Consider the following 16924-nt stretch of genomic DNA (forward strand, 5'->3'; position numbering starts at 1 on the left):
GGAAGGTGGGACCAGGCTTCAACCCAGTGTCGCAACGTGTCAATGCAATGTCCCCGCGTGGAGTGGGGAACCAGTGGAGAGGTCTGGGAGGCCGGCCCCAGCACCATAAATTAAGTGGATTCCTGCCCCTCCCCCAAAAAGAATTTGTTCCAAAGGACGATATTGACTCTGCAGCTCCGGGATATGGACATATCTGATCAGAGCACACGGGAGAAGATGAAGGGGCAGGAGGAGAGAGTGGAGCACAGCCTGGCCACCCGGCCGTGATGATGATGTTCCTAAGTAGAGCAGCCAGTCTACAGAGAGAACAACATGGCTGGCCCCACTATGAGAAATGATGCCAATCAGAGACTAAGGGCGATACAGGGGACAGCACTGGAGACACAGTGTGGGAATTGCACCTGACCTGATCCCACCACACCGAGGCAAATCACTGGGGGAGTGCAGCGGAACAGCAAGGGAATGGAGGGGCAAGGTCCCCAGGGAATGCTGAAAGTGGACTTTGGGGCCAGGGCGTGGTACCCCAACAGACTGGACTGGAAAACGCTCCTAAGGGCCAGCAAACGATCCCTGAACTAACTACAAGCTTTTCTCTTGTGAACTGTTTTGTTCTGTTCTTTGACAGTGGTTTGTTTTGTTGTCTGGTTGTATACTGTTGCTTTGTTTTCCTCTGTCTTGTTTTCGTGCATGTTAGTGTCTCCACAGGTCTGTCTGAATAGGACAGGCTGGATGAACTATCTGGAGGAAAAACAATGGGACCAACAGTTCCGGGGGGACTTGGGGTGGGGGGGTAAGGGGGGTAAGGAAGTGGTATTAACAAACCCAGGGAAAAGGAAAAAACATGAGACCCCAAATGGTAGAGAAGGGGGAGTGGCAGGCCTGGTGGGAAATGATCAAGGGTAAGGTTGCTTAGAGAAGAGGTATACTCTAGCCCAGGTGGTGACGAAGCATGGTAGTAGGGCAGGAGGAAAGTCAAGGGAGATGGAGGAAAGAGCTAGGAGTCAAAGGGCATTTATGGAGGTCTAGACAAAGACATGTACATGCAAATATATATAGGAGGATGGGGAAATAGATCTATGTGTCTATATTTATAGGTCAAGTATTAAGGTGGCGGAAGGACCTTGGGCCTCTACTCAAACACTCCCTCAATGCATGAATACCTTCTTTTATTAAATTGGAACTCTATGATGCTCACTCTCCCGACACAACTGCTGAAGCCAAAGTGGGTGAACAAGTAAATGTGGTGAAGAAAGCTGATGGTGCCCAGCTATCAAAAGAGATAGTGAACTGGGGTCTTAAAGGCTTGAAGATAAACAAGCGGCCATCTAGCTCAGAAGCAACAAAGTCCACATGGAAGAACACACCAGCCTGTGTGATTGAGTGGTCCCAAAGGAATCAGTTACCAGGCATCAAAGAACAAAAAATCATATCATTGACTTCACACCTCCATGATAGGATCGCTGAAGACAAATGGGTGCATAAGCAAATGTGGTGAAGAAAGCTGATGGTGCCCGGCTATCAAAAGAGATAGTATCTGGGGTCTTAAAGGCTTGAAGGTGAACAAGCGGCCATCTAGCTCAGAAGCAACAAAGTCCACATGGAAGAAGCATCACGAGGTGCAATCACGGCCAGTGCAATCACGAGGTGCCCAAGGGACCAGGTATAAGGCATCATGCAAAAAAAAAAAGATGTAAGTGTGTGTATGTATGTGTATATATGTGTATATATGTGTATATGTATATATGTATATATATATATCATATTAAATGAAGGGGGAAGTGCAGAGTGGAGACCCAAGGCCCAAGTGTCGGCCAATGGAGATCCCCTCATAGAGGGGTTTAGGAGAGGAGATGGGTTAATTAGGGTGTGAGGTAGTACCGATGAAGAACACAGCTTTCCCCCAGATCCTGGATGCTTCCTCCCCCCAACTACCATGATCCGAATTCTACCTTGCAGGGCTGGATAGGACAGAGGCTGTACACTGGTACATATGAGGGTTGGAGGTACAGGGAATCCAGGGTGGATGATACCTTCAGGACCAAGGGTGTGAGGGGCGATGCTGGGAGAGTGGAGGGTGAGTGGGTTGGAAAGGGGGAACTGATTACAAGGATCCATATGTGACCTCTTCCCTGGGAGAGGGACAGCAGAGAAGGGGGGAAGGGAGACTCCGGATAGGGCAAGATATGACAAAATAACGATGTATAAATTAGCAAGGGCATATGAGGGAGGGGGGAATGGGGAGGGAGGGGGGAAAAAAAAGAGGACCTGATGCAAGGGGCTTAAGTGGAGAGCAAATGCCTTGAGAATGATTGGGGCAGGGAATGTATGGATGTGCTTTATACAATTGATGTATGTATATGTATGGATTGTGGTAAGAGTTGTATGAGTCCCTAATAAAATGTAAACAAAGAAGAGAAAAAAATGATTAGGACAAAGACTGTACAGATGTGCTTTATACAATTGATGCATGTATATGTATGAACTGTGATAAGAATTGTATGAGCCCCAATAAATTGTTTTAAAAAAATCGTGCCTGTAGTTCTATTAAGGACCCCTAGTGGCGCTGTAGCTTAAACGCTGGGTTACTAACCTCTAAATCAGCCCTTCAAAACCTACTAGCCACTCTCAGGAGAAAGCTGAGGCTGCCTGCTGACTCAACGCAGTGGGTTTGGTTTAGTATAATTATATTCGTATATTTGGTTTGGTTATAATTATATTATGGGGAATGTAATAGTAATTATCATACTGCCCTGGTGGCATAAGTGGCTATTCATTTGGCTATCACTGCAAAGTCAGCAGTTCAAAATCACCTGTTGCTCTAATAGGGGATAAGGATGGGGCTTTCTACTCCCATAAAGAATTACAATCTCACTGGATCAAACTTGACACATCGTCAGTTGACCGCCTTCTTGACCCAACCTGAAATTGTTCTGGGTGCGTTTCTTGCTTATCCCATTAAAAAATTTCTCCCCTGGCCTTTTAAATACTGATAGTGGGCTTTTCTTTCTTACTCATTTAAAAAATCTTTTTGTATTATTATTATTTTATCCTTACCACTTCATTATGTTTCTGTTTCTTATTGTTTCTGTTGGTTCTCCAGGTTGTGAAGCAGAGGAGGAATTGATGCACAGAGATAATAACTGATGCAAGGGTTCATGGGGCAGATAGAGAGGGTGAGGCAGTTGGGGAGCAAAGAAGGTACGTGGGAGGGGGTAGGGAGCATTAGAACTGATGGTGATTATACAAATCATTCTGGAAGCAATTTAACCAGGAAAAAATCTGGAATTGAATGGAGTAATGCTTGTACAATCCTTCTTGGTATGATCAAACTATTGAATTGTATGATATGTGGATTATGTGCCAATGAAAAGGAAAATAAGTCAGGGAATGTATGGATGTGCTTTATACAATTGATGTATGTATATGTATGGATGGTGATAAGAATTGTATGAGCCCCTAATAAATTGTTAAAATTAAAAAAAAAAGAAAGAAAAGGAAAATAAGTAATAAAGAAAACACACACTTTGGAAGGCAAAAGAAGAATTACAGTCACAGAAACTCACGGGACAGTTACATCCTGTCCAGCAGGGTTGCTGTTAGTTGGCATCAACGTGGTGGCAGTGAGTTCGGTTTGGGTTTTTGGCTGAGAAGATACAGGTGTCATAGTACCACGACTGTTAAGCAGGCACACGTGCTACAGCTCCAGTGCCTTCTGAGAGTGCACATCCAACCGTGCTCAGGAACATGGCCAGCAACCGGGAGACCTCTGGATCCTTGAGGGGGTTCAAAGGAACGAGGCTCAAAGATTTCAAAAAGCATATCATATAGAAATTTCACATATTTTCCTGACAAGATTACACAGGGAAAGTCAAATGTCCTATTTCCCAGTTTGGAGCTGGTGAGTTATGAGCTCATATTCCACTCATGTGGAAGTATGATGGACAGTTTCATATACCTTTGATTAATGAAGAAATAAGACCATAAGACAGACAAAAGGCCTTAAGTAGGGATTCCAAGAATAGGAAAATTCTGTCTTTTTCCAGGTTTTGAGTGCCACTAAATTTGCAAAGTACTGTTTATAATTTATAAAATTGTTTGACACCAAAAGTTATTAAAAGTCAAAATATATTGCATGATTGAAATATCACGGCCAAAAGAATAGATGCTGTTTGTTCACGTGGAGTTCTTAGTGATTCTTTCAGGCTAATATGATAAATAATAAAATGGTATGAGAAGCTTCTATTAAAATATTAATATAGAAAAATAAAACAATATGTTATTGTGATTCTTAATTCAGTGGTCGTATTAGGGAGTTTGTTTGTTTGCTTTTGCTTTTTAAAAATATTTTGGAAGTATTCTTTGGCACACACACCATTACTTGTCAAGCACCAGGAAGGGATTTCCATCTGTTTTTTGTTTTTTCCTACTTCTTTTGTCTTCTCTATTTGTTCTGAGCAACATTTTTTTTCTAGTTCACTAACACCTAGACTATTGATCTTTTTTGTTTTGTTTCTGAGGTTGTTTAATCATTTTATTAGGGGTTCTTACAGCTCATAACATTCCATCTATCCATTGTGTCAAGCACATTTGTACATATATTGTCATCATCCTTTTCAAAACATTTTCTTTCTACTTGAGCCCTTGGTATCAGCTTCTCATTTTTATTCCTCCCTCACCTACCCTCCACCCTCATGAACCCTTGATAAGTTATAAATTATTATTATTTTCATATCTTGCACCATCCGCTGTCTCCCCTCACCCATGTTTCTGTTGTGCATCCCCCTGGGAGCAGGAGTGGGGTGGGTTATATGATCGGTCCCTCTTTCTCCCCCACCTCCCTCTACCCTCATGATATTGCTATTCCTATCATTTTCCAGAGGGTTTTATCTGTCCTGTTCTGAGCAATTTTTAAAATTACTTTTTCAGTAGAATTTGCTTTTAATTTTACAGTAAAGCTAACAAACTGTGTTATTAAGCTTCTCTGAGAAAAGCAAAAAAGTATTAGAATAAAGACTATTTTGGACTCTATGGTACAATAAAACTATTTTATTTTACCTATAATAAAATAAAACTAAAGGGTTAACTGGCTTTTAGAATAAGGTTTATTACAATTAAAAAGGGGTTTACACATCCCAGTAATGCCCCAGCTAACCATTTCAGGGAAAGGCACTGGGACTGAGGGGGAAGAACTGCATAGAAAATGGGAAAGGCTGATGTTGTCCCTGCTGCACCCCATAACGGGCCACTGTGTTCAAAACTGTCAAGATACCAACGCACTAACAAGGTGCAAACACAAGATCAAAGAGGTTTTCTACAAAACATGCCTGAAACCTGAGGTGAATGTTGAAAGCAGAAGACATGTGCAGTTTCCCACGGGGAGTTGTTCTTATCAGTGAACACTTCAAACCTCCTGTCAGAGAATGCAGGGTCCCTCCCTCCCCAGCTCCTCACCCCCTTGGCCAATTGCCTGATTAATTCCATCTGCCTAGATGATGGGAAACGCAGGCTGGGTGAAGTCAGAATTTATAGTAACTTGTCTCTTTAAGATACTCACTGATAAAATAAATGGAAGGTTTGGGGCATAGGCTAAAATGGAAAAGTAACCCCCGTCAGCATGAGGAGCCTTCTGGAAGCATGTTACCAACATCTAGGGCCTTCCTTTGAAAGGCTAACAGATACAAAAACAAACTTAGAGCTGCGAGAGCCTGGGCAAAAGCTGAGAGGCCATAGTTCACACACATACGTTTTTCAAATGGTTTTTAGCAATTTAAATTTAGCCTCCAAAAGACACATACATGCCACCTAAGAAAACCTGCTACGGCACCATGTTGTATTTAAAAACTTGGAGATGACGTAAATCCAGTAGGGTATAGCGAAATGAAGGCCAGCGTAGCCACGCTCTGCAAGGGTAGCCAGCTGTCCAGAGACAGGAGGGAACTAAATCCTACTAAAATGGAAAGACGACTGGGTTTTTTTTCCCCAACAAAAAACAAGCACCAGATTCATATCTCACATGAAAAACAAAAAATAACTGTAGCTGCATAAACAGAATTTAGTCAAATTTAAGTTACAGACATGAATAGGGAAAAGAGTTGGCATCAGCAAGTGGCGTTCATGTATGCAGAATTTATTATCTTCTAAGTTTGGGGGTGTTCGGTAGCGAAGCACACGGACAAAAATTCCAAACCATGTGGCATTTCTGTTTTAGAGCTGGGGGCAGTGGGTTTGAAAGGAACAGTAAACAAAAACTTCAAAACCTCATTTTAGCCCTCAGCTTCCCAGCACGGCCAGCCTTAAGAAAAGTTTCCAGAGCTGTCTGGTGCATGCGCGCTTTCCATCTCTCATCGATCTCCGTTCTGATCGACAAAGATGTAGCATCATGCTCAGCAGCTTCCTTACAGCCCACTGAACTTCTCCATCTGGCCTGCGAGGTCAGCCGACGCGCAGGCTCTTAGATGAAGCTCGGTAATCCGATTGTCTCAAAAGCTCTCTGCATGGCTCTGATGATCCGTCAGCCTGCTGCAGCCCACTCTCCCCTCCGTATTACCACCTTCCCGCCAAGATCTGTGGCCTCCCCCAGGATCCGGTCCGTTTCCTTCCTAGGTGGTGCTGAGCGTAGCTAATGTGCTGTGAATAAACAAGAAAAGCCAGCGCTCAGAGTGTCTGAGATGGCAGAGTACTTTCATATTTGGGGGACATTTCACGTGGGGTAGCCATTGTGTTCCCACGACACCTCTGTGATACAGGCAGGGCAGTTCTCATTTCCCTGTTTTCACTGAACCTTAGAGAAACGTTCCACCCCTTGTCCAGAGTCATTCACTAGGAAGAGCAGGGTCCGCATGAGGCCACTTCCGGCTTCTCGGGCGCCCTGCTTCCCTGCGCCATAGCGCTGGTCTCTCCCAATGCCAAGGTGAATCATGTGAACAACATTTAATGACAATCACTCTGCTGACGAAAATGCCAGAACGCAGGGCAGCTCGATGGAAAAGAATTCCTGGGGCCCGCCTGGCTTTGGTCAACTAGATGGATTTTCCATCACACCGTCAGGAAACACCACTATTGTCCGAATGAGCAGCAAGTCATAGGTTGAGTTATATCAGGGCCCATAGGTCAGTGTGTACTGGCCGTCACGTATCCTCAGTCCCTCCAAATGCTGCCACTGGCTCCTCCTCCTGTTGCACCCCACCCCCACCCCACGCCCACGTGTGTGCCCTTGCGCGCGCGCGCACGCTCATCTCTGCGATCAATGAATAGCTGCAGGCCAGTTCTCTGAGTAATCCAGTTGTCTTGATTTCATTAGGGCGCCTTAAACAGTAAGGGTGCTTTTTGTGCTGGGGGGTGGGGGGCGCATTACTTTGATTCAGGACCAATACTAAATTTTTAACAAAGCTCAAGCGGACATCTTCCCAAATCACTGCAGCCTGGCAGCAAGTTGATGGGAAGGCTGCCCCACGTAAAACAAGGAAGCTCGAGAAGGCCTCCACGATGAACCGGGAGAGAGGAAAGACAGCAACCTTGATGAGTGAGGAAGCGCTAGCGGAAGTCCCGAAATGGGGGAGAAAACCATGCGATTACCATCATAGAAAAGATACTGAACTTGAGCTCTCACGTGGTTCCACGGGTTCCATTTTAAACCATTCCAAACATTTGGTCCCAGCACGTCTTCTGCTTAATGGATGCCAAAAGGCTTTTCTCAAGGTCATCTGGTTCAAGGACTTGACCTTTCCATCAGTCTTTTAAGCAAGATTGAAACTAATGAAGACAATATTATGGAACAAATTATTACAGGGGATGAGTCGCAGATTTACCAATATGAGTGAGGTCCAATCAAAGCAGCAGCTTCTGAAGCAATCTGTTGGGCTAGTTGAATTCAAGGCAGAGTTAAATTCAGCTCAAAGGTCCTGGCCACTGCTTTGGAAAATTCCAAAGGGATACTCTCAATAGATTTTCTCAAGGGACCCAAAACTCACTATGATCAGGCTTTAAGAAAACGCGGGTATTTAGGAGAGGAGATGAGTTAATTAGGGTGCGAGGTAGTACCGATGAAGAACACAGCTTTCCCCCAGATCCTGGATGCTTCCTCCCCCCAACTACCATGATCCGAATTCTACCTTGCAGGGCTGGATAGGACAGAGGCTGTACACTGGTACATATGAGGGCTGGAGGTACAGGGAATCCAGGGTGGATGATACCTTCAGGACCAAGGGTGTGAGGGACGATGCTGGGAGAGTGGAGGGTGAGTGGGTTGGAAAGGGGGAACTGATTACAAGGATCTACATGTGACCTCTTCTCTGGGAGAGGGACGGCAGAGAAGGGGGGGAAGGGAGACACCGGATAGGGCAAGACAGGACAAAATAACGATGTATAAATTACCAAGGGCACATGAGGGAGGGGGGAAAGGGGAGGGAGGGGAAAAAAAAAAAGAGGACCTGATGCAAGGGGCTTAAGTGGAGAGCAAATGCTTTGAGAATGATTGGGGCAGGGAATGTATGGATGTGCTTTATACAATTGATGTATGTATATGTATGGATTGTGATAAGAGTTGTATGAGTCCCTAATAAAATGTGAAAAAAGAAAAAAGGAGAAAAAAATGATTAGGGCAAAGACTGTACAGATGTGCTTTATACAATTGATGTATGTATATGTATGAACTGTGATAAGAATTGTATGAGCCCCAATAAATTGTTTAAAAAAAAGAGAAAACTCGGGTAGGTGGATTTCAGAACCTGAGGTCTCATCCACTGTAACATAGTGCCTCTCAGTTAAAATAACACTCTAAAGAACCAGCCTGCAGATAAATAGGGGTTTCATTAAAATGTAAAGGCATAATCACCTGAAATGAGCGTTTTTATACAGTTGATGCGCAATGCCGTTTAGTGAAGGCACCACTATTACGTAGTGGCTACTATTTTAGTACAAAATAATAATAATAGAGTCCTTGCTTCTTTTTCCTGAATAAGTCATTCTGTACCTGAAGCACTTCAAGAAAAAGCAAATTAGTGGAAAGACATGAGGTTTTAAATCTGAAAGGATTTAATTCCTGACTAGCAGTGATACGGAGCCAGTTATGTGCACAGGTTTCGGCAGAGTTTCTAGTCTAAGAGGTGGATGAATATTTTGGAAATATCTTTCCCTGAAAAATCAACCAATGAAAAATCCCTGTGATCACAGCGGTGCCATCGCGTGGCGCATAGGTTAGCATGAGGCAGGAATTAAGTTGATCGCAGCCAACTACAGTGACAACAAGACACGTGTGATCATGTAGGTGCTTTCATCAGACTGTATGACAGACTTCTCATAAAAGGAACAGCACAAGTTTGTCTGTATGAGATGGAGGTTAAAAACAAACAAGCAAACAAACTTTGCCATCTTTCTGAGACTTTAAATCTCTACACGAGCAGAAAGCCTCATCTTTCTCCTAGGAGCAGCTGGCAGATTTAAACCATCAACCTGACCATTAGCAGCCAGCACCTAGCCCATAGCACCACCAGAGCTCTTTGAGATGCAAGTTAAAGCTGTCATGAGTGTCCAAACTGCTGGGCCACTCCATCATCTCTCATATAAACTCCTCCGCCTGTTCTCAGGCATCTCCCGCCCTTCTTTGGGTGGAATTCCCTGTAACATTTCACAGGATTCACAATTGTCAAGGAAGTGGCTCACACGGTGATGGAAGCTGGCAAGGCCCCTATCCGAGGGTCAGACATGAGTCTGGAGGAGTCTCCTCACTCATATGGTTGCAGGAGCTGGTCCACCCAAATCTGCAGGTTCGATAGCAGGCTATTGACTCATCAAGCTGGAGGAGAAGTTGGCAAAACAAGTCAGATGATAGGCTGATGTCTCAAGTCCAAAGACCCAGAGGTCAAATGGACATGATCCCAATACAGGAAGCAGAGCAAGAGTGAACTTGGGTAAAGTATTCCTATATATTGACTGCAGACCACACCCCCACAGAAGCTGAGAGGGGTGGTTTGAGTCACACTCTAGTAAGTAAAGAAGTCAGTGGCTGAAGACACATCCTACCTAATCCTGCCTCATTAATATCATAGACAACTCATTCCAAAATGGAACTATAACAACAGGCTCCTCGGTAACGATTGATACAGTGACTGTGGACCTACCCTGGGGTTCCTACACAGACACCTTACAAAACACAACCAGGAAGCAAGCAGCAAACAAACAACAACGACAAGGTCCAATACAGTCAAACATCAATTGCAAAGAAAGCAGAAAATATTAAAAATGGAAACAACTTTAAAATGGGCCCAAAGAGAGATCAAATAATAAGGTGTTGTAATTTAACCAAGCACGTTTGCATACTTGGCTTTCCAATGTTCTCCGCGCTAGCACGGCTACTCACGTCCGTGGACTATGGTCAGAGGGCATTCACTGGTGGCTCAATCCACCTGGGGAGCCTGCAAAGGGGTGCCTGCAAAGGGGTGCCACTGTCAGCCAGTCTTCTGCAGACCAGGGGGTCACAATGTAAGCTCTGATCGTGTTCCCGTCTTTGGATTTGGATTGGATTGTTTTAACCTTGGATCACACAGGCTGATGCTTTCTCTGACTGAACGTAACCGACGCCTCACTTGGCTGGCTGCTTGTTTTAAGATGAGCCTTTAAGATCCCTGATGCTTTGCTAGCCAGGTACCTAAGGAAGGAAAACTGTACAGGAACAGTGCCGTCTTTCTCCCCCTCCGAGTGGCTGGTGGGTTGAACTACAAACCATGAGCTAAAAGCCCGATCCTTAACCAACAGCGCCAGTCAGGATCCAAATCAAAGCAAACCTACTGCCACTGAGTTGATTCCAACCCACAGGTCTCTGTGGGGCAGGGTAGAACTCTCCTTGTGGGTTTCAGAGACTATAACATTTTTTAATCATTTTATTGGGGCTCTTATAACATTCCATCCATCCATTGTGTCAAGCACATTTGAACATATGTTCCCATCATCCTTTTCAAAACATTTTCTTTCCACTTGAGCCCTTGGTATCAGCTCCTCTTTCTTCTCCCTCCCGCACCCTCATGAACCTTTGATAAAGTATGATTATTTTCATATCTTACACCATCCGCTGTCTCCCTTCGCCCGTGTTTCTTTTTATGGGATCAGAATGCACCTGGTGGTTTCGAATTGCTGACTTTGATGACCGCAGGCCAAAGTTTAACCCACTATGCCACCAGGGACCGTGGCATTTAGATAGTAGCAAAGGAAGATAACTGTATCATCTGTCAGCGCCCCTGCCCTCCTCTAGGTCACTGGTAGGCTTTTCCTAAAACTTCCTCACCATTCAAATGGAAGCATTTCAAAATCTCTGATATTTCCGGCACACTCAACATTGACAGCAACGCTTTATGATAATCGCTAACGTTCCTTTTGTTTCCATGCAAAGTCTAGCTTAAATCCCTTAACGCTTTGCATTTCAGGAAAGTACCTGTACCTTTCAATATGGTTCATACCTGCAGCTGCAGTCCGACTTTAGGTTTGCAGGCGTCTTACATGGTTCGTATCCTTAGCAATTAGCATAATGTGTCTGTTTTCCCCTCAGTCAGAGGAGGATCACACTGGTCCTGCTCCTCGGTTTGCCTGAGGCGCAATGAGCTAGTGCACACAATGACAACGACAACACGGCTGGGTCCTGTCAACGTGGCAGCAGAATGTTAAGTGCTTGGCATGTTCTGAGCCATGTACTCCTCCCCACAACTCCCTGTGGTAAGTACAGCTTGTTTCTTTTAACAGAAGAGGCAATTCAGGCATTGGGAAACCGTTCCTCCCGCCTGCTAACCCCTCCAGACTTCTCTTTGCTCCCCAGTACAAGCGACATTTAAAAGGAACACCGTGGGAGTCCCCCAAGGAGGCCCAAACGCATGCAGGATGCAGTGCGGATTGAGAGCAAGGCATTCTCTAGGGAAGGGTGAGAGAAGTGTAGGGACTCAGAGGGAGGATAATTCTGTAGCAGTGCTGTTTTACTCACCCTCGGAATAACACGTGTGTCAGCACCAGACATACAAATCAGAATGCCAATTATCAGCAAATAAGGCGTGACAAAGTTTTAAAATAACCCTGAAAATGATCGTTCTTCTCCCTTGACCTGCGCAGTGTCGTGAATGGATCCAGGTCACCATAATCCTCCGTTTTGTGGTGTGTTTATTGTGAAGCCTGCTCTGCCTGCCTGTGGCTAGGAGCCCTGGTGGTTCTGTCCAGTCAGACTGCTAACCACAAAGTCTGAGGTTCAAACTCAACAGCCACTCCCTGGGGGCTGGGGGGGGGCGGGGTTGCAGCTGTCTTCTTCCGCCTCTTTCCCCTTTCTTTACCAGGCGCAACCTTAGCTGAGGTGTGGTCTCCCCACTGTGTCCTAGAAAGCACAGCCCTGGCCCCAAGAGCAAGGATGCAGGTGCGAAGCATCGCTGCAAACGTGGAGCCCCCGAAGGATTCATCATTAATAGCTGGCAACCCAAAGGTGAGCGGCTTAGGGAAAGAGGAGATGGTAGTCAATGAGGAAAGGAGCAAAATACGGATGTTCGGGTGCGGGCGGGGTGGGGGTACAGTGTAAGAGAAATGGATATAGGTAGAGGACCAAAGTGACACCCGAGTCTCAGCATATATGCAAGACTCAATGACTTCACAAGGAAACACAGCCCCCAAAGATACCCCTGGGCTGTGGTAGACACACGGATTGACTTACTTCTTTCTCTCTTTTTTTGGACTGACTTATTTCTAAGAGCACTGAGCTATTGAGTGAATCAGAATCAAGACATATAAAGTAGGGCAATAGTAACACACACACACACACACACCCTACTGAGAGAGACTGGTTTTGTGATTTGAGAATTGCATACTCTGCTTGGCAGCAGGAGTGTATACTTCGTGAGCTGTGGTTTCTCCTGTTTTCCATCTACTAGAGTGATTCAGCAGCTCCGACATCTTTGCAAACTTGTGGAGAGACATGTTATCATCAAACAGCCCAGCTGCATTGCTGGATGTGACCTGAATATTCCTGTACCGTTTGGCTTCCTGAACTCACTTAGCGATCCTAGAGATGAACTTCGAGTGAACATTGACTCCCCTGAAGAGTGAAGTAAATCTGAGTGGAGAGAAAAGCAGACGGTTGGGTGCGATGGGAGAATGGGCAGCGTACTAGGAGGCTATGAAGAGGCAGGTTGGCTAATGCACCTCAGTGATGGCTCTTTCCTCCTGGGTGGAGCCTGCCAGTTACACTGACTTCCCTGCAGTGCCCTGAGCACACGGTACAGTTTCATATCTTTGTATTAATCCTGCTTCATTATAGCCAATTGTAATCTCACCTGTCTAATCAATAATCTGCTCATATGTCTAATTCCTCAGATGAGGCAGTAGGCTCTTTGAAGGCATGTAGTCTAGCTCCTCTTTGTACTCCATGCCTGCCTAGCCCCAGTTTGGCACATGGCTGTGACTCAGCATCTATTCATTCAATGAAAGAACCAAATACTTCAGACATATATTTTTTTCTTAACCTATGAAACAACATCTGCTTTGGAAATACCATATGTATATGTACATAATCTTTATATACATATAAAGTACGTTTATATATTTAATTGTGACTTAAAGAAGGTGTGCAGCGCAGATCATCCGTTTCACATACAATTTGTACACATGTTGTTTCAAGTCATTCATTTAAATTCCTTCCATGTACTATTGTGCATCCTACTTTCTACCAGGTTTCCTGTTCCCATTCCTCCTCCTTTTTCCAGATCGCTGTCTTTGGGTAGAGGCTGCATTTTTTTTTAATCTAAATGGTTGATTACTGTAACATAAGGGTGAGTTTAGTTCCAGTCCAAGGGGGTACCACTAGCCTCTAAATAACCCAGATCATTATCTATTATATGATTTTGAGTTCTGTTCTACATTTCCCCCCCACTCTGACTAGAACCTTCTAATCATAATCCTTTTCAGAAGAGTTGGTAGTGGTAACTGGGCACCATCTAGTTCTTCTGATCTCAGTTAGTATGGTCCATTGGTCCATTGGACTCGCTGTTATCGAATAGTTTTTTAATGTAAGTCATGTTACTGGAGACTCTTACAGATCTTATAATAATCCATACATCAATTGTATCAAGCACATTTGTACATATGTTGTCATCATTTTCAAAACATTTTCTTTCTACTTGAGCCCTTGGTATCAGCTCTTCTTTTTCCCTCCCTCCCCCATCCTCCCACCCTCATGAACCGTTGATAAATGATAATTATTTTCATATCTTACACTGTCCACTGTCTCCTTTCACCCATGTTTCTGTTGTTCATCCCCTTGGGAGTAGGGCTTATGCATCCATCATAGGTTCTCCTCCTTCTCCCCCCACCTTCCACCTACCCTTATGGTATCATTACTCCCATTATTGTTCCTAAGGGTTTTATCTGTCATTGATTCCATGCGTTAAGGGCTCTTATCTATACCAGTATACATGCTCCAGTCTAGCCGGATTTGTAAGGTAGAACTGGGGTCATGATAGTGGAAAGGCAGAAGGGGAAGAAAGTATTAAAGAACTAGAGAAACATTGTGTGTTTCATTGGTGCTATACTGCACTCTGGCTGGCTCGTCCCTTCCTTGTGACCCTTCTGTGAGGGGATGTCCAATTGTATGAAATCGTTTTTAAAGGCTGTAAAGTAAGGTAGACAGAACACATTGTTCTGTGCTCAGAATCCCTTCAGTGCTTGTGATAGTCAACAGAAGCTAGTAATCTGTGTAATTTGATTATTTATTTGGCATATGCAAGCCTCCAGCATCAAACATAGACTGAAGTGTAAGTCCAGCACGTAAAGGAGGGAGAGCATCTATGGGAGCACTGTGCACAAATGATAAATCAGCACCAATGGCTCTAACAGTTCCTGAAAATTCACATTTCTTGTCATTTATTCTAAAGTAGGAGTCATTGCCTGGGGGCCCATGGATCCTTAGCAAGTCCAGGGATGAATCCTAGGTAGGTAGATTCATGAGTCACAAAAATATTAAATTTACATAAGTGAGCATGTCCATCTGGGAAGAGAGATGACCCTAGTGCTCATTAAATTCTCAAAATGATCTCTGGCCCCAAAGCGACACAGCCTATTACTCCAAAAGAGATATTTTCAAAAGTATGAAAAGTACATAAAGCCATTCCTCCTCGTGTTATGCAAGAGAGTGAAAAAAGGGAAACCCCTCTAAACAGACTTCAATAAGGAGTGTGCACACATGCATTAATCAGTGCCCTGTGCAGCTGACTGATCACAGCATGTTCAGCATCCCGGGAAGATCTCGTCACGTGACATGGACAGTCCCACCTGTAGAAAAGAAGATGCACGTCGGTCGAGGCAAAAATGCACCTGGAAAGACAGTCTCCAAAGGTAACATGATTGTTGGCTGATGGGATCTGGGATTTCTTTTTTTAAACTTTCCTTATGGAACTTTCTGAATTGCTTGAATTTTTACTGTGAGCATGTTGTCATTTAAAAACATTTTTTTAATTTAATAAATCTTTTTATTGGGGCTCATACAACTCTTATCACAATCCATCCATACATCAATTGAGTAAAACACCCTTATACATTCGTTTCCCTCATCATTCTCAAAATTCACCTTCCACTTGGGTTCCTGGAATCAGCTTGTTTTCCTGAGCATGTTGTCATTTTAACAAAAAATAATTCTAATTTTAAAAATAAGAAGGGTATTTAGAGAAATATAAAGAAGGAAGAATTATAATGACAACTAACAGAAACTTGAAAATGATCAAACTTAGAGGTGGCATCAGGCATACCACTGCTGCAGATGACAGAACAGAGTGAACCATCACCATTCCTAGGTCCTAATGCAAGGATGTCTAGGGAACTGGTCTTTGAAGCACCTCTAGCTCATCCTGAACTTGGTTTTTTGTGAAGATACGGAACTCTGTACAAGAAATAAACTTTAGTGTGATGGGTAGAAATAGCTGCGCATTATCACAAACGATTGCACCAGTCAACCTGTATGTGGCCCAAGCAGAGACCAAGCTGCTCATCACCTGAATCAGATTAGAATCGTGGTGCCCTAGACGTTTGCCCAGGTCGGGTTCTACCTCATCAAACAGCGTTTCCTCTGTGCATCGTTTTATTGTATGCATTGTGCTCTTAACGAACATCCACTGCGTGCTGCTTTGGGTTAGAACCAATTCAAGGTAGCCTATACAGAATTAGAGAGATGTGCTGGGAACTTGCTAGAGTAATCCCAGAGAAAGAGACCGGTGGCTCTGACAAGGGGTAACAGTAGAGGATGGGAGATGAGGAGCGACACTGAGATGACAGAAACTATGAGAATATTTTGAAGATAGAGCCAACAGGATTTGCTAAAGCTTTTATGTGTGATGTGAGAGGAACAGAGGAGCTGAGGATGACTCCGGAGATTTTAGGCTTGTCGATGGAAGGAGCTTTATCAACTGAGACAGGGAAAGCATCATGCTGGCTTAGAGAGGCCGATGGGGATGTCAAGTATCAGTCTGGAGACTGGGCAGGAGGCCTTAATCAGAAGTATAAATTTTTTAATCATTGTATTGAGGCTCATACAACTCTTATCACAATCCACACATATATCAATTGTGTAAAGCACACTTATACATTCGTTGCCCTCATCATTCTCCAAACTCGCTTTCCACTTGGGTTCCTGGAATCAGCTCCTCATTTTCCTTTTCCCCTCCACCCCCTGTTCCCCCCTCCCTCATGGACCCTTGAAAATTTATAAATTATTATTTTATCTTATCTTATACTGCCCAGCATCTCCCTTCACCCACTTTTCTGTTGCCCATCCCCAAGGGAGGAGGATATATGTAGATCCTTGTAATCGGTTCCCCCTTTCTACCCCCTTCCCTCCCAGTATCGCCACTCTCACCACTGGTCCTAAGGGATTAATCTGTCCCGGATTCCCTGTGTTTCCAGTTCCCATCTGTAC

Source organism: Tenrec ecaudatus, chromosome 6 (genome assembly GCF_050624435.1).
Source record: "Tenrec ecaudatus isolate mTenEca1 chromosome 6, mTenEca1.hap1, whole genome shotgun sequence".
NCBI lineage: Eukaryota > Metazoa > Chordata > Mammalia > Afrosoricida > Tenrecidae > Tenrec > Tenrec ecaudatus.